The 18,995-nt window shown below is 26.4% G+C and overlaps 7 non-coding genes across 7 annotated transcripts; 3 read left to right on the top strand and 4 right to left on the bottom strand.

Moving 5' to 3' along the window:
* Nucleotides 1-1,857: 1,857 nt before the first annotated feature.
* TRNAH-GUG (transfer RNA histidin (anticodon GUG)) lies at nucleotides 1,858-1,929 on the bottom strand. Its single transcript has one exon. It is a non-coding gene; the product is annotated as a tRNA-His (tRNA).
* An 8,541-nt stretch (nucleotides 1,930-10,470) lies between these two features.
* Nucleotides 10,471-10,542, bottom strand: TRNAH-GUG (transfer RNA histidin (anticodon GUG)). The gene has a single exon. It is a non-coding gene; the product is annotated as a tRNA-His (tRNA).
* A 251-nt stretch (nucleotides 10,543-10,793) lies between these two features.
* TRNAH-GUG (transfer RNA histidin (anticodon GUG)) lies at nucleotides 10,794-10,865 on the top strand. Its single transcript has one exon. It is a non-coding gene; the product is annotated as a tRNA-His (tRNA).
* Nucleotides 10,866-11,676: 811 nt separating this feature from the next.
* On the bottom strand, nucleotides 11,677-11,748 carry TRNAH-GUG (transfer RNA histidin (anticodon GUG)). Its single transcript has one exon. It is a non-coding gene; the product is annotated as a tRNA-His (tRNA).
* Nucleotides 11,749-17,988: 6,240 nt separating this feature from the next.
* On the top strand, nucleotides 17,989-18,060 carry TRNAH-GUG (transfer RNA histidin (anticodon GUG)). The gene has a single exon. It is a non-coding gene; the product is annotated as a tRNA-His (tRNA).
* Nucleotides 18,061-18,400: 340 nt separating this feature from the next.
* On the bottom strand, nucleotides 18,401-18,472 carry TRNAH-GUG (transfer RNA histidin (anticodon GUG)). Its single transcript has one exon. It is a non-coding gene; the product is annotated as a tRNA-His (tRNA).
* A 215-nt stretch (nucleotides 18,473-18,687) lies between these two features.
* Nucleotides 18,688-18,759, top strand: TRNAH-GUG (transfer RNA histidin (anticodon GUG)). Its single transcript has one exon. It is a non-coding gene; the product is annotated as a tRNA-His (tRNA).
* The last annotated feature ends 236 nt before the right edge of the window (nucleotides 18,760-18,995 follow it).

Raw genomic sequence — 18,995 nt, 5'->3', positions numbered from 1 at the left:
AAATTTGATTTCTATGGAAAATTTTGTAAAAGTTTTATTTCTGTGAAAAATTTCTAAAAATTTTATTTCCATAGACAATTTTGTCAAAATTTTATTTCTATAGGAAATTTTGTCAATATTTTATTTCTATAGAAAATTTTTAAAACTTTTATTTCTATGGAAAGTTATCGCAAGTTCTACAGAAATAAAACTTTGTCAACATTTTATTTCTATAGAAAATTTTGTCAAAATTTTTTTTCTATAGAAAATTTTGTCAATATATTATTTCTATAGAAAATTTGCAAAACTTTTATTTCTAGAGAAAATTATCGCAAGTTCTTCAGAAATAAAATTTTGTAAAAATTTTATATTACCTCTTATTTTTATTTTTTGTAAAAATTTTATTTCTATAGAAAATTTTGTCAAAATGTTATTTCTATAGAACAAAAATTTATTTCTATTTCTATTTTATTTCTATAGAAAGTTATCGCAAGTTCTACAGAAATAAAACTTTGTCAAAAATTTTTGCAAAAATTGTATTTCTATAGAAAATTTTGTCAATATTTTATTTCTATAGAAAATTTGTCAATCTTTTATTTCTATAGGAAATTTGTTAAAATTTGATTTCTAAAGAAAATTTTGTAAAAGTTTTATTTCTGTAGAAAAATTTTATTTCTATAGAGAATTTTGGTAAAATTTTATTTCAATAGAAGATTTGTAAAACTTTTATTTCTATAGAAAGTTATCGCACGTTATACAGAAATAAAATTTTGCCAAAATTTTATTTTGGTAGAATACGTTGTTAAACTTTTAGTTCATTAGAAAAGTTTTGTCCAAATTTTATTTCGATACAAAATTTAATTTCTATAAATTTTGTTAAAATTTGATTTCTATAGAAATTTTTGACAAAATTTTATTTCTATAGAAAATTTTGTCAAAATTTTATTTCTATAGAAAATTTTGTCAATATTTTATTCCTATAGAAAATTTGTCAAACTTTTATTTCTATAGAAAGTTATCGCACGTTCTACAGAAATAAAATTTTGTCAAAATTTTATTTCGGTAGAAAACTTTGTTAAATTTTTAGTTCATTAGAAAAGTTTTGTCCAAATTTTATTTCTATAGAAAATTTGGTTAAAATTTGATTTCTATAGAAAATTTTGTAAAAGTTTTATTTCTGTAGAAAATGTTTAAAAATTTTATTTCTATAGAAAATTTTGTCAAAATTTTATTTCTATAGAAATTTTTGTCAAAATTTTATTTCTTTTTGTCAAAATTTTATTTCTATAGAAAATTTTTTGTACAAATTTTATTTCTATAGAAATTTTTCCGACTTGACGAAAATGGACCAAAATCAACCAAATTCCATTTAGTCCGACCATAGGGCCAAATTTAAAAATTAATAATTTTTTTGGACCAATTTTGGTTCGATCGGACTAAAATGGCAACCCTGGCTACCTTATAAATTATGTACCATGGTATATGTATTAATTGTTAATGTTTTTATTTAACTCAATAAAAATACACGATTTTTTATATATATATTTGTTTATTTGAATATACAGATTTTACCAATTTAAAATCTGGCAAGTATATTTCTATATTACATATAACTTAGTATTTTATTCTATTAATATGTATTTGAATTTATTTCTGTGCAGCTATTTTTATTTATTAATCTTTATTGTATCTATGACATTGCTCAACTACAATGTCGAACTATGTTTTTTACTATAATTTTCCCCATTCGGTCACTAATTTTTCGATAATTTTTAAGAAATGTCTTGTTCTGTTTTTAATATCTTTTTTATAAAAAAAAATATATATATATAAAATAAAAAAACACCTCTCCGTGACAATGCTGCCGCTTGGGAACACTGCCGTGACCAGGATTCGAACCTGGGTTACTACGGCCACAACGTAGGGTCCTAACCACTAGACGATCACGGCTACTGAGGCGATGTGTGGACAGCCGGCTAAAACGCTATACAAACATGAGTCATCACCAAGTGTACAATACAAGAAGCAACTACACATTCAGTCATTCACATTGAGTTTATTTTTATAGGGGGTGATTCATAATGTTTTCGTTAGTTTCCACATGGTCTTTCGAACGAATGATTTGAGCATTCGCTTATCATTCGTTCGTTTGTCATACACAAAAGGCAACAACAAGAACAGAAGGTAAAATGAAAGGCCCAAATGGACCATGGTAGTGTTGTGTGGTTGCTGTCATTCATACGAAGAATGCAGAGAGAGAGAAAGAGAGAAGAGTTAACAATTTTAACAAGCTGGGCGGATAATACATTTTCCAATTGTTGCTTTATGTTGAACTTAAACATTACGCTTCCATAGATTAATAGTATTAGGTTCATTGGTTTTATTATTGTACCTTTATTTTTTGTTATGCTGCAAACAAAAGATTTTATTGTTGTGTTTGTTGTTAGTAATCTCAGTCATTGCTATTTTTAAACCACCAAACAACATAGCCTAAACCCACTGCATCGAAAGAAAGCAACTAGCGAAGACATTAAACAACCGGTTTTTCATTGAAGATTGTAGTACATTATCTGTTGGATGGATGCTACATTTCAAGCTAAAATAAATTGTTAGAATTAGCAAAACTAGTTGTTCATTGCATCCATCAAATACAGGTATGCCACTATGAAATATATATGAAATATATGTTGGTATGGTGAACAAAGTTTTAATAACATTTGACTTTACAGTAGATAACCGATACAAGCAAAATATGCGTATAAGAATGTAAAACACCATCCCATAGTAAAAACGCCATACCGTAGGTAACGGAAACATAAGCATATCTCATATAAGAAAACAAAAAACGCATATAAGAACATATTATGGAAACACCATGTCTTGTTTGGTATAAAAATAGTTTGTTTCGTACAAACAAAAACGAAAAACCTAATTTTACTTTGTAAAATTTTTTTTTTTATGAAGTTGAAATGATTTATACAAGCTTTTGTTGACTTACGAAACACCTATTCCAATATTTTACAAAATACACTTGGTTCATGCGAAGTTCTTTAGTATTTCATATATTATTCAATTTTTTTTTTATAAAACTTTTGTTTAACATACAATGAAATATGAAAACAAATACATGAACCCTGCCAACATTTTTTGTATATGAAGACGCTTCTGAGAAGCCCCAACAGTCGTATACGATATCCAAAACTCGTCGCAAAAGTGCCATCACTATTGAGAAGTTGTACCATGGCAGGTATGGCAAATATAATTTTTAAGAAAGTATAAAAAGGGTTTTTTTTTGAGCGAAAAAGTACTTTTCAATAAATTTCAACAAAAAATCCATTGGAAGATTATTGTCAAGACCACCTTTAAACTGATTTTTAAAGAAAATAAAATTTTGTTTTTCAACTCCTCAATTTTGAATATTTTGTTTTAGTTTTATATCCGCTTACAAAGACTACAGTAGTATTGTAATCACGGTTTGGTAGATTCGTAGAATTCATGGTATTTCATACATTTTCTGTAGATAAATACAAATAAATTTTTGACAAAATTTTCTATAGAAATACAATTTTGAAAATATTTTCTACCGAAATAAAATTTTGACAAAACTTTCTACAAAAAAAATTAACAAAATTTGCACCACAAATACAAATTAACAAAATTTTCATTAGAAATAAAATTTTGACAAAATTTTCAACAGCAATAAAAGTTTGACAAAATATTCTATAGAAATAAAATTTTGACAAAAAATAAATTTCATCAGAAATAAAATTTTGAAATAAAATTTTTACAACAATTTCTATAGAAATCAAAATTTTGGCAAAATTTTCTATAGAAATCAAAATGTTGACAAAATTTTCCAAAAGAAGGTTAGGTGACAGTCCGATGTATCAATAAATTTCATCAGAAATAAAATTTTGAAATAAAATTTTTACAAAAATTTCTATAGAAATCAAAATTTTGGCAAAATTTTCTATAGAAATCAAAATGTTGACAAAATTTTCCAAAAGAAGGTTAGATGACAGTCCGATGTATCAGGCTCACTTAGACTATTCAGTCCATTGTGATAAGAAAACAAGTAAGGAAAGTCTAAAGTCGGGCGGGGCCGACAATATTATTTCCTGCACCATTTTGTAGATCTAAATTTTCGATACCATATCACATCCGTCAAATGTGTTGGGTGCTATATAAAGGTTTGTACCAAATACATACATTTAAATATCACTCGATTTGGACAGAATTTGATAGACTTTTACAAAATCTATAGACTCAAAATTTAAGTTGGCTAATGCACTAGGGTGGAACACAATTTTAGTAAAAAAATATGGGAAACATTTAAATCTGAAGCAATTTTAAGGAAACTTCGCAAAAGTTTATTTATGATTTATCACTCGATATATGTATTAGAAGTTTAGGAAAATTAGAGTAATTTTTACAACTTTTCGACTAAGCAGTGGCGATTTAATAAGGAAAATGTTGGTATTTTGACCATTTTTGTCGAAATCAGAAAAACGTATATATGGGAGCTATATCTAAATCTGAACGGACATGGTTATATCGACTCAGGGACCCACCCTGAGCATTATTGCCAAAGACACCGTGTGTCTATCTCGTCTCCTTCTGGGTGTTACAAACATATGCACTAACTTATAATACCTTGTTCCACAGTGTGGCACAGGGTATAAAAATTGACAAAATTTTCTATTGAAATAAAATTTTGACAAAATTTTCTATTGGAATGAAATTTTGATAAAATTTTCTACAGAAATAAAATTTTGACAAATTTTTCTATAGAAATAAAATTTTGACAAAATTGTCTATATATAAAATTTTTTGAAAAATGTTATCTATAGATATAAAATTTTGACAAAATTTTCTATAAAAATAAAATTTTAACAAAATTTTCTATAGAAATCAAAATTTTAATAATATATTTGCAAAATATAGTTGTCCCTCGATTTACGAAGTAAGTATGAGCAATTTTTAATTCGGTTTACGTCGTTTCGATTAACGTCGTCAAATTCCGGAACCAATCACGACGTAAATCAAGGGAATACTGTAATATTTTGTTTGGTAGTTTTTGGTAGCATTTTCTCCAAATTTTAATTTTATTTTTTTTTAATTTTATTTTCTACAGAAATAAAATGTTGACAAATTTTTCTATAGAAATAAAATTTTGACAAAATGTTCTATATATAAAAAATTTTGAAAAATTTTATCTATAGATATAAAATTTTCTATTGGAATGAAATTTTGACAAAATTTTCTATAGAAATAAAAAATTTTAACAATATTTTTGCAAAATACAGTAATCCCTCGATTTACGAAGTAAATATGAGCAATTTTTAACTCGGTTTAAGTCGTTTCGATTAACGTCGTCAAATTCCGGAACCAATCACGACGTAAATCGAGGGAATACTGTAATATTTTGTTTGGTAGTTTTTGGTAGCATTTTCTCCAAATTTTAATTTTATTTTTTTTTTTAATTTTATTTTCTACAGAAATAAAATGTTGACAAATTTTTCTATAGAAATAAAATTTTGACAAAATGTTCTATATATAAAAAATTTTGAAAAATTTTATCTATAGATATAAAATTTTGACAAAATTTTCTATTGGAATGAAATTTTGACAAAATTTTCTATAGAAATAAAAAATTTTAACAATATTTTTGCAAAATACAGTAATCCCTCGATTTACGAAGTAAGTATGAGCAATTTTTAATTCGGTTTAAGTCGTTTCGATTAACGTCGTCAAATTCCGGAACCAATCACGACGTAAATCGAGGGAATACTGTAATATTTTGTTTGGTAGATTTTGGTAGCATTTTCTCCAAATGTTGGTAGATTGTTTTTGTCTCAAGTTTCGACCGTGAATGTAATGGTTCGCACTATTTTAGTACGCTGTCGATAACTTCTTATGTGTGAATGTAATGGTTCGCACTATTTTAGTACGCTGTCGATAACTTCTAATCTAGAAAATATTCTTGTGGAAGCGTAAACTTCTCGGTTTTGGCAAATTTGTAAAAGACTATTAGCAAATAAGTTTGTTAAAGACTTTCTCGAAATATTAATATATAAAGTAGTGTACAATAAATCTGATATCGGCACACAAAAGGTACTAAATCTTAAATTTTTATCCCAATTAATAAACATTAATAAACTTTACTACTATGATTCTTTTGCAATTCTCTTAAAATACACTTGTCATTGAGCTTAACATAAAATCGGGTAGCACTCAGTGATAAGAGAGAAATTCACCACTATGGTATCACAATGGACTGAAAGTATAAGTGAGCCTGAAATGTCGGGCTGTCACTATACCTAATCTAACCTAAATGAACTTTGTCTAACACTTTGAAGGGGCTCTTATTGGCTTCGTTCTAAATTTATCTAAAATGACTTGACGTGGTACATCTTCTCAATAGTGTCGACGCTTTTGCGACGAGTTTTGGATATCGTATACAACTGTGGTGAGTCGTATACGACTCAGAAGTGCCGTCGAATTCAAAAAAATACCAGTATGTCAAGCAGAATCAAGTCGTAAACAGTTTTAAAAACATTATGGTCATATGATGATGAGATTTGTCATCTGGTGTTATTGTGAAATTATTCTCTTGTTGTATTTCAGTATTCTGCATTATACGAGAGTTACCTGTATTGTTTTAACAATAAGAGTATTACATTTAACAATTACATTTTTGTAATCATCTAACGTGATTACATTTAGCCATGATCGTCCAGTGGTCAGGACTCTATGTTATATAACGTAGTAAGCCAGGTTCGATTCCTGGTCATGGCGTACTATCACGGATTTGATGATGAGACAAAAGTAAGTCTCATTTTTGTAAAGCAGCAGTCTGTATTGAAATGTATCTACTTCTTCTGATACGATTTTATATCCTACCTATCTTCCTATCTATATTTATCGTTCGCAAGTTATTATTATAATACGATCCTAAATATATTTAGGACATATGAACCTTTTGCGGTTATGGTTCGAAAAATCGATATTACTTCCATATCATATCAATGCATATTTACACGAGAAAAAATGGTTATGAACCAGTGAACAAGTATATTTATATTTTAAAACCATACGAATATATTTCATTATCAATAACAAATGGTATCGATTTCAGCAAAATTTCTTTGTGGGTGTAGATGTTGCTTTCATTGTGGAAAATCTGTATGTTTGTAATATTTGCAAAAATATTCACAATAAAATTTTCTTCATATATTTTCACGTTTTCGTACGAAAATGTATTATAAATAAATATTTGCAAAATTATTGCACAATTTTTTTGTTCAAAAAACACAGCGTTTTACAAGAAAAACGCTGCAATAAAATAAAATTTTGACAAAATTTGCAATAGAAATAAAATTTTGACAAAATTTTCTATAGAGATAAAATTTTGACAAAATTTTCCATAGAAATACAGTTTTGACAAAATTTTCTATAGAAATAAAAATTTTACAAAATTTTCTATACAAATTAAAATTTAACAAAATTTTCTATAGAAATAAAACTTTGACTAAATTTTGTATAGGAATAAAATTTTGACAAACATTTCTATAGAAATAAAATTTTGACGAAATATTCTATAGAAATAAAATTTTAAAGAAAATTTTCTGAAGAAATACAATTTTGACTGAATTTTCTATACTAATAAATTTTTGCCTAAATTTGGAATAAAATAAAATTTTAACGAATTTTCTAAAGAAATAAAATTTTGACAAAATTTTCTATAGAAATAAAATTTTGACGAAATTTTCTATATAGATAAAATTTTGACAAAATTTTGTATAGAAATAAAATTTTGACGAAATTTTCTATAGGAATAAAATTTTAACGAAATTTTCTATAGAGATAAAATTTTGACAAAATTTTCTATAGGAATAAAATTTTGACAAAATGTTCTATAGGAATTAAATTTTAACGAAATTTTCTATAGAGATAAAATTTTGACGAAATTTTCTATATAAATAAAATTTTGACAAAATTTTCTATAGAGATAAAATTTTGACAAAATTTTCTACATAAATAAAATTTTGACAAAATTTTGTATAGAAATAAAATTTTGACGAAATTTTCTATAGGAATAAAATTTTGACGAAATTTTCTATAGAGATACAATTTTGACAGAATTTTGTAAAGAAATAAAATTTTAACGAAATTTTCTATAGAGATAAAATTTTGACAAAATTTTCTATATAAATAAAATTTTGCTAAAATTTTTTATAGAAATAAAATTTTGACGAAATTTTCTAAAGAAATAAAATTTTGACGAAATTTTCTAAAGAAATAATAAAATTTTGATGAAATTTTCTATAGGAATAAAATTTTAACGAAATTTTTTATAGAGATACAATTTTGACAGAATTTTCTAAAGAAATAAAATTTTAACAAAATTTTCTATAGAGATAAAACTATGACAAAATTTTCTACATAAATAAAATTTTGACGAAATTTTCTATAGAGATAAAATTTTGACAAAATTTTCTATAGGAATAAAATTTTGACAAAATGTTCTATAGGAATTAAATTTTAACGAAATTTTCTATAGAGATAAAATTTGACTATAGAAATAAAATTTTGACGAAATTTTCTATAGAGATAAAATTTTGACAAAATTTTGTATAGAAATAAAATTTTGACGAAATTTTCTATAGGAATAAAATTTTAACGAAATTTTCTATAAAGATAAAATTTTGACAAAATTTTCTATAGGAATAAAATTTTGACAAAATGTTCTATAGGAATTAAATTTTAACGAAATTTTCTATAGAGATAAAATTTTGGCAAAATTTTCTACTGGAATAAAATTTTGACGAAATTTTCTATAGCAATAACATTTTAATTAAATTTGCATAGAAATAAAATTTTGACAAAATTTTCTATAGAAATAAAATTTTTACGAAATTTTCTATAGAGATAAAATTTTAACAAAATTGTCTATAGAAATAAAATTTTGACAAAATTTTCTAAAGAAATAAAATTTTAACGAAATTTTCTATAGAGATAAAATTTTGACAAAATTTTCTATAGAGATAAAATTTTGACAAAATTTTCTATAGAGATAAGATTTTGACAAAATCTTCTATAGAGATAAAATTTTGATAAAATTTTCTATAGAGATAAAATTTTGACATAATTTTCTATAGATATAAAATTTTGACAAAATTTTCTATAGAGATAAAATTTTGACAAAATTTTCTATAGAGATAAGATTTTGACAAAATTTTCTATAGAGATAAAATTTTGACAAAACTTTCTATAGAGATAAAATTTTGACAAAATTTTCTATAGAGATAAAATATTGACAAAATTTTCTATAGATATAAAATTTTGACAAAATTTTCTATAGAGATAAAATTTTGACAAAATTTTCTATAGAGATAACATTTTAACAAAATTGTCTATAGAAATAAAATTTTGACAAAATTTTCTAAAGAAATAAAATTTTAACGAAATTTTCTATAGAGATAAAATTTTGACAAAATTTTCTATAGAAATAAAATTTTGACAAAATTTTCTATAAGGATAAAATTTTGACAAAATGTTCTATAGAAATACAATTTTGACGAAATTTTCTATAGAGATAAAATTTTGACAAAATTTTCTAAAGAAATAAAATTTTAACGAAATTTGCTATAGAAATAAAATTTTGACGAAATTTTCTATTGCAATAAAATTTTAACTAAATTTGCAATAGAAATAATTTTTTTACAAAATTTTCTATAGAAATAAAATTTTAACAAAATTTTCTATAGCAATAAAATTTTAACAAAATTTTCTATAGCAATAAAATTTTTACTAAATTTGCAATAAAAATAAAATTTTGACAAAATTTTCTATAGAAATAATATTTTGACAATATTTTCTATAGAAATAAAGTTTTGACAAAATTTTCGATAGAAAAAAATGTTGACTAAAAACAAAATAATATTTTGACGAAATTTTCTATAGAAATAACATTTTGACAAAACTTTCTGAAGAAATAAATTTTTGCAAAATAATATTTTTTTTTTGGTAGTTTTTGGTAAGATTTTCTCCAAATGTTGGTAGATTAGTTTTGTCTCAAGAATTCGATACAAACATTCTTGAAATTCAAGAAATCGTGTTTTTGGCTCTGGTTTTTACAAAACCGATAATTTTTTCACATGCACTTGTCTGGTTTGCTAAATTTGTGAATGACCGTTAGCAAATAAATTTTTTGAAGAATTTCTCAAAATATTAAAATATTTTGTCAAAACTATTGTACCAAAACTGTATGCAGAAAAGGTACTAAATCATTCGCGGGGGTACTACGGTACTAACCAGGGTGAAAAAGTATTAAAATAGTACTGGGGTAGTTGTTACTGCATTTTCCATCCCTGCTACCTCTCGATTATTATCTATAAGAGCGCGGAACTATTTTCTCAGTTGTTGTCATCTCAATGTTATTCCTTAAAAACGAATCTCACCCGTGACAATGTTACCCCGTAGGAACATTGCCGTGACCAGGATTCGAACCTGGGTTACTACGGCCACAACGTAGGGTCCTAACCACTAGACGATCACGGCTACGTGAAATTCTACTACAACGCGATTAAATATTTTATTTAAATTTGCTTTTTGATTGCAGTACATTACGATTAAATTTATTATTTCCTAATTTATTTATTTTTTTGTTTTTAGGAATGAGTGAATATAAAAAATTATTTACCTTAAACTAGTTTGATTTTAATTTTAATTATTAATACTGAAAAGGCAACAACAATGAATCAACAATAATAAGTCTTAAATTAATCAGAGGAATCTCATAGTTTCACATAGCCGTGATCGTCTAGTGGTTAGGACCCTACGTTGTGGCCGTAGTAACCCAGGTTCGAATCCTGGTCACGGCAAAGTTCCTTGCAAGGAAACTTTGTCACGGGTGGAACATTTTTAGTGGGAAGGATTTTAGGAATAAAAAGTAGAAAATAAATAAATAAATAATAAATAAGGAAAAGGGACGAACAAATTCAAACTCTTCCACCACCCCTGTGAATGGAAAATTGTTGTTTAAATAATACCACAAAATCGATCGAGGTTGACTTGGTACTCGGTCTTCTGCTACCTCTGCTATTGATCCATTACTATCAAATAACAAAAAATTGAAATTATTTGTGGCTTAGCATGAATAAAATGAACAAAAAATTTTATAAGACACTTTGTGTTGATATCTGCTAATCGGTAACCTTTGGCACAAACACATGTATTTTATTTATAACATTAAGCACTGGAAGCAAATTAGTAACTACTAGATAGATGGCGCCCATTTGTTTGAAATTGTAACTTATTCCATATTTGTTTGTGCCTGCAACTGTTGCCACTATATATAAATTAAACATCCTAACAAAGTTTTATTACTAATTTAAATAATTTTAAGTAGGTATTAAAAAATGGTGATGTATTTATATTTAGCCAATGTCCACACCACATCATCATTCCAATAATACTTCAGCGCCACCTATAAGGATACAAGTATATTTTCCAATATACCCAGTATTTGTAACTTTAACATACGTCATCACAGAAATTCGTAGGAATTCTATTTGGAACACTAAAAATTAACTTTTTTTATTGTTAGTTAGTTTAAAATATCATAAAAATTCTAAAACAAAAAATTTGAAAAAATATGACTTCACCCGTGACAATGTTACCTCATAGGTACATTGCCGTGACCAGGATTCGAACCTGGGTTACTACGGCCACAACGTAGGGTCCTAACCACTAGACGATCACGGCTATGTGAAGTGTAACAGAATCTTTAGTCAAACAGCTGTTGAACCTGCTCTATAACACGACACACAAAAATTGTGAGCTGTTCGCTAATTCCGCTCCAATTCATTGTTTATGGGTACATGCAATACTTTCAAATTATCTTCAATGCAATAATATGCATTAATAGCACTGGTTTTCAAAAGTTGCTTAATTTTTTTTTTCGATTGAAAACAAGAATATTATTTTAAGTTTCTCTATGAATTCGTATATCTTATTGTTTCGAAAGTACACTGAAAAAAAAAATATTAATATAATATGAAGGAGAGTGCAATCTAAATTTTAGGATAGGAAATTTACACAATATAAAGGACATTTTTTTGTGTTTCCCCCCATCACAAAACTGCATTATCGGTATATAACAGGAATGTTCACAAGAGCAGCATACCGGGCTATAATAAACACATGGCAGACTGGCTTATTGGCACTGCATTGACATTAACCCATTTCCTGCAATTGTACTCGCTTTAGGCTGTCCATTATATCTCTTTTAAAGAGAACATGTTCTCTTTTTGTGTTCGTATCTTTTTGTTCACTCCCTTTTTTTGGTGCCGTATTTTTATGTCCAACAGCGCTCTTTATGTACTCTATTTCAAAAAAAAAATTCTAGATTGATGGAATTTTATTTATTTAGTAGGAATTCGCCACAATTGTTCGCCACTAATTATTTACTGGGTTAAATCTGTTGACAAATTAAAGGCCGGAACACAATTGCAACGTTTCGACGTACGGCGTAAAAATTAGAAATAGATTTAATTGAACATACGATGTAAATACGCCAATACGTTGTAGTCGTCAATTTATTTTGTTTATTTTTTAAGAAAATGTGATTCTTTTTGTTTTTTATATACTTATTTTGTTGTTTCTATCATTAGAAACTATTATTATTTTAATTTTAACATCAATAAAATTATTAATTATTTAATAAAGAATTTTTTTATTGTAAACTTTTTTTCTCTGTTTTTAAAGCGAAAGTTCTCTTTTGAAAATTATCCATATGGAAACCCTAACTCGCTTGAGTACGGAAAATTGGCAACATTTAATCTCGCAGAACTTTGTTTATAAATGAAATTAGGCAACGTCTCTTTTTTACGTTTTTTTTTTATATTTTTTTAACTGAAGTTAAGTGAATTAAATTTTTTTTAAAATGGTCTTGGCGTGTAATGGGTTAATATCGGCATTCAACAAATAACAAGATATTACAAGTTTTTATTCTACTCCAATAGTAAATATTGAAAACTGCTATATTGACATTGAAAATACTCGGAAACAGGGAAAAAAAGAGGAAATTTTTGCCGACAATTTCATTGTATTTGTCGTCGCGGAAAAATATTTTACCTACACATTTATGGAAAGACCAAAAATCCGCGTTGGAATCACGGGTCCCACTGGGCCAAAAATAACCTACTTTTTACCAAACAACACAAAAGTTGCAAAATGTTATTTCTATAGAAAATTTTGTCAAAATTTTAATTCTATAGAAAATTGTTTCATAATTTTATTTCTTTAGAAAATTTTGTCAATTTTTTTTTATAGAAAATGTTGTCAAATTTTTATTTCGGTAGAAAGGCCTCGAGCTTGAAAAAGCATGCATTTATTCTTCTAACAAAATGTCGACCACAAATCAACTAAAAATCTAATAGGTAGAAAATTTTATCAAAATTTTATTTTTATTAAAAATTTTGTCATAATTTTATTTCTATACAAAATTTTGTCAAAATTTATTTTTATAGAAAATTTTGTCAAAATTTTATCTATAGAAAATTTTTTCAAAATTTTATCTATAGAAAATTTTTTCAAAATGTTATTTCTATAGAAAATTTTGTCAAAATTTTATTTCTATAGAAAATTTTGTCAAAATTGTATGTCTGTAGAAAACTTTGTCAAAATTTTATGTCTATAAAAAATTTTGTTAACATTTTATTCCTATAGAAAATTTTCTCAACATTTTATTTCTATATAAATTTTGTCAAAATTTTATTTCTATTTCGTCAAAATTTTATGTCTATAAAAAATTTTGTTAACATTTTATTCCTATAGAAAATTTTGTCAACATTTTATTTCTATAGAAAATTTTGTCAAAATTTTATTTCTATAAAAAATTTGTCAAAAAAAAATTTATTTCTATAGAACATTTTGTAAAAATTTTACTTTTAGAGAAAATTTTTAAAAAAAATATTTCTATAGAAAATTTTGTCAAAATTTTATTTATATATTTCTGTAGAAAATTTTGTCAAAATTTTATTTCTATAGAAAATTTTGTCAAAATTTTATTTCTTTAGAAAATTTTGTCAAAATTTTATTTCTATAGAAAATTTTGTCAATTTTATGTCTATAAAAAATTTTGTTAACATTTTATTCCTATAGAAAATTTTGTCAATATTTTATTTCTATTGAAAATTTTGTCAAAATTTTATTTCTATTGAAAATTTTGTCAAAATTTTATTTCTATAGAAAATTTTGTCAATATTTTATTTCGGTAGAAAGGCCTCGAGCTTGAAAAAACATGAATTTATTATTCTAACAAAAGGTCGACCACAAATCAACTAAAAAACTAATAGGTAGAAAATTTTATCAAAATTTTATTTTTATTAGAAATTTTGTCATAATTTTATTTTTATAAAAATATTGTCAAAATTTCTTTCAAAATTTTATTTCTATAGAATTTTTTTTTATAAAATTTTATTTCTATAGAAAATTTTGTCAAAATTTTATTTCTATAGAAAATGTTGTCAAAATTTTATTTTTATAGAAAATTTTGTAAAAATTTTATTTCTATAGAAAATTTTGTCAATATTTTATTTCTATTGAAAATTTTGTCAATATTTTATTTCGGTAGAAAGGCCTCGAGCTTGAAAAAACATGAATTTATTATTCTAACAAAAGGTCGACCACAAATCAACTAAAAAACTAATAGGTAGAAAATTTTATCAAAATTTTATTTTTATGAGAAATTTTGTCATAATTTTATTTTTATAAAAATATTGTCAAAAGTTCTTTCAAAATTTTATTTCTATAGAATTTTTTTTTTTTATAAAATTTTATTTTTATAGAAAATTTTGTCAAAATTTTATTTCTATAGAAAATGTTGTCAAAATTTTATTTTTATAGAAAATTTTGTCAAAATTTTATTTCTATAGGAAATATTTTCAAAATGTTATTTCTATAGAAAATTTTGTCAAAATTTTATTTCGATAGAAATTTTTATCAAAATTTTATTTCTATAGAAAATTTTATCAAAATGTTATTTCTATAGAAAATTTTTTCAAAATTTTATTTCTATAGAAAATTTTGTCAAATTTTCATTTTTATAGAAAATTTTGTCAAATTTTCATTTTTATAGAAAATTTTGTTAAAATTTTATTTCTATAGAAAAATTTGTCAAAATTTATTTCTATAGAAAATTTTGTCAAAATTTTATTTCGATAGAAATTTTTATCAAAATTTTATTTCTATAGAAAATTTTGTCAAAATTTTATTTTTATAGAAAATTTTTTCAAATGTTTATTTTGGCAAAATAAAGACATAAACAAGTAAGGAAAGTCTAAAGTCGGGCGGGGCCGACTATATTATACCCTGCACCACTTTGTAGATTTAAATTTTCGATACCATATAACAAATCGATACCATATAACATCCGTCAAATGCGTTGGGTGCTGAATATATAGTGGTTTGTCCCAAATACATACATTTGAATATCACTCGATCTGGACAGAATTTGATAGACTTATACAAATTCTATAGACTCAAAATTTAAGACGGCTAATGCACTAGGGTGAAACACAATGATAGCAAAAAAATATGGGAGAGATTTAAATATGAAGCAATTTTAAGGAAAATTCACAAACTTTTATTTATGATTTATCGCTCGAAATATATGTATTAGAAGTAGAGGAAAATTAGAGTAATGTTTACAACTTTTCGACTAAGCAGAGGCGATTTTAAAGGGGAAATGTTCGTATTTTGACCACTTTTGTCGAAATCAGAAAAACATATATATGGGAGCTATACCTAAATCTGAACGATTTCAACCAAATGTGGCACGTATAGCAACAATGCTTATTATACTCCCTGTGCAAAATTTCAACTAAATCGCAGTAAAAAAATGACCCCTGTGGTCATGTGAGTGTAAATCGGGCGAAAGCTATATATGGGAGCTATATCTAAATCTAAACCGATTTCAACCAAATTTGGCACACATGACTACACTACTAGTTGTACTTCTAGTGCAAAATTTCAACCAAATTGGGCCAAAACTCTGGCTTCTAGGACCATATTAGTCAATATCGGGCAAAAGATATATATGGGAGCTATATCTAAATCTAAACCGATTTCAATAAAATTTAGCACACTTGACTACACTACTAATTGTTCTCCATGTGCAAAATTTCAACCAAAATGGGCCTAAACTCTGGCTTCTGGGGCCATATAAGTCCATATCGGGCAAAAGATATATATGGGAGCTATATCTAAATCTGAACCGATTTCAATCAAATTTTGCACACTCGACTATATTACAAATTGTGCTCCTCGTGCAAAATTTCAAGCAAATCGGGATAAAACGCTGGCTTCTGGATCCATATAAGTGCATATTGGGCGAAAGATATATATGGGAGATATATCTAAATCTGAACCAATTTTTTCCAAAATCAATAGGGTTCTATTCTGACCCAAAACAGGCACATGTGCCAAATTTGAAGTCGATTGTACTTAAACTGCGACCTAGACTTTGATCACAAAAATGTGTTCACAGACAGACGGACGGACGGACGGATAGACGGACAGACGGACATGGTTATATCGACTCAGAGACCCACCCTGAGCATTATTGCCAAAGACACCATGTGTCTACCTCGTCTCCTTCTGGGTGTTACAAACATATGCACTAACTTATAATACCCTGTTCCACAGTGTGGCGCAGGGTATAAAAATTGTGAAATACCTTATAGATGGAGAGGAATAACAGTATAAAACTTCCATTTTTGGAAAAAATCTACCAACTGTGGCAACCGTGGTTGGAATACTAGCGGCATGTCCCCAAATTAAAATCTATTCTAATTCCTTGGGTGAAAATAGGATAGTGTTGCCATCACTTTTTTTTATATCACCCCTAGGCATTATGATTGCCTGGTCACTTCAGGTTACTACTGGTTACATAGGTTACTATTGGTAACTAACATTGAAATATAAACAAGACAAATTGAAAATATGTAATATCATTACTAACATTAAATTTCTAAAAAATACTGACTGGATGTACTTGAATTTTCTTGTTTTTATTTTTTGTAATACTGCAACTACCTGGGAAATATTTTACCATGGCCGCCAATTAATCAAAAATATTGATTTATATCAGAAAAATTTATTAATAATTGTTATATTTTTTGCCAAAATTATGAACCTTCCACCTACAATCAATTAGTATCAAGTTGTTGTAATAATTTTACAAAAATTTAGCTCAGAAAATTTGAATGAAATACCCATTTGATTGTACAACTAATCTCATTACAACTCGGAAAACTTCAAAATGATTCTTTAATGGATAATAGTGCGCCGCCGAATAAACAATATTGTATCGACATAGCCGTCAAGCCACCGGAGGCAAAAATTTAGTGTCATCCTCCTCCGACAAAAATGGGTCGGTTTCATTCTCTGATAAGTGTTATCTATATTTACCTAAAATCCCCAAAAAGTTGTACAAATAATCTTGTAATCTGAGCGGCTTTGCTTTACATTAAAAGTGAGCGTTTTTAAACTAAAAATCTATGAGATTTTAATAAAACTAAAATCATTACCTCTATGCATAATTTTGTATTAACATAAGCCCCAAATTCTAATTCAAAAATCTTGCAAACCTGTATATTTATGCCCATATTCAAAACAATTTATTGGCAGTTTATCGAAGGAATTTGTATTGTAAAAGTAGATTTAAAGTGTACGGTAACTTTTTTGAATATTGGTGTTAAACTATAAGGCCGGTATTAATTTTGCATTATCACGCTAAAATAATCATTTTTTAGAGCTATTTTTTAAAGTCATTTAAAATAAATTAAGCGGTTTCTATTGTTTCTTTGGATAATTTCCTTTCAAGTTATAGTAAAATAAAAAAAGTTATTTTATTTTATTTTTGATTTTCGTTGATGAACTCGAACTTAGTACCCACCTTTATATTAAAAATTTAAACGTAGTAGAACAAGGTTTCACATAGCCGTGATCGTCTAGTGGTTAGGACCCTACGTTGTGGCCGTAGTAACCCAGGTTCGAATCCTGGTCACGGCAATGTCCCTAAGGGGTAACATTGTCACGGGTGAGATCTGTTTTTTCCGTATTTCGAACTGATATAAAATTTTAAATCCCACATTGGAAAATAAGAAAAACTATTAATAGTAAAACAGAAATTACTATAAATATAAATCCATTATTCATAGTAAACTGAAAATCTGAAATGTAATGAAGAAAGGACACATGGTTCAGAAAATTGTATATTTACCGTATATTTAAATAGTCCTTCATAAAACTCCTTAATTACTGTCCCCGCAGATTATCTTACTATTTCGCACCTCTCTCACTGTTTTAAAAAATAAATTTCACCCGTGACAATGTTACCCCATGGGAACATTGCCGTGACCAGGATTCGAACCTGGGTTACTACGGCCACAACGTAGGGTCCTAACCACTAGACGATCACGGCTATGTGAAATTATAACGGTACTTCAACTAATATACGTTTTAAGTATACAATAATGAGATGAGTAACTAGTAATTAAATGCACTATTTAAGCACGTTTTAGCAAGATTAAATTTAAAGTGCAAGACTTTTTAATTAATTTACACTATTTAATTAGGTTTAGCTTGTACATAATAGAAGATCATTGTCGAATTTCAACAGTAACAAGTCTTCACATAGCCGTGATCGTCTAGTGGTTAGGACCCTACGTTGTGGCCGTAGTAACCCAGGTTCGAATCCTGGTCACGGCAATGTTCCCATGGGGTAACATTGTCACGGGTGAAGTTTACTTTTTTTTTAAAGCTATAATTGAGAATAATAAGATTAAGCCTTGTGCTCTTATAAAGAGAAAACAAATGTCAAGGTGTAGAGGGCTATGAAAAAAAAATTGTTTTATTTGTCAATTTTTTCCAAAGCAGCTCTGCCCAGGAATAAATTAAAACAGCAATATTCACATAAAACGATAATAGATATTCGCTTTATCATA

This window comes from Haematobia irritans, chromosome 2 (assembly GCF_050003625.1).
Source record: "Haematobia irritans isolate KBUSLIRL chromosome 2, ASM5000362v1, whole genome shotgun sequence".
In the NCBI taxonomy this organism is placed as follows: Eukaryota; Metazoa; Arthropoda; class Insecta; order Diptera; family Muscidae; genus Haematobia; species Haematobia irritans.
Note: the sequence above shows the minus strand (reverse complement) of the source record. Positions and strands in the feature narration are given on the sequence as shown.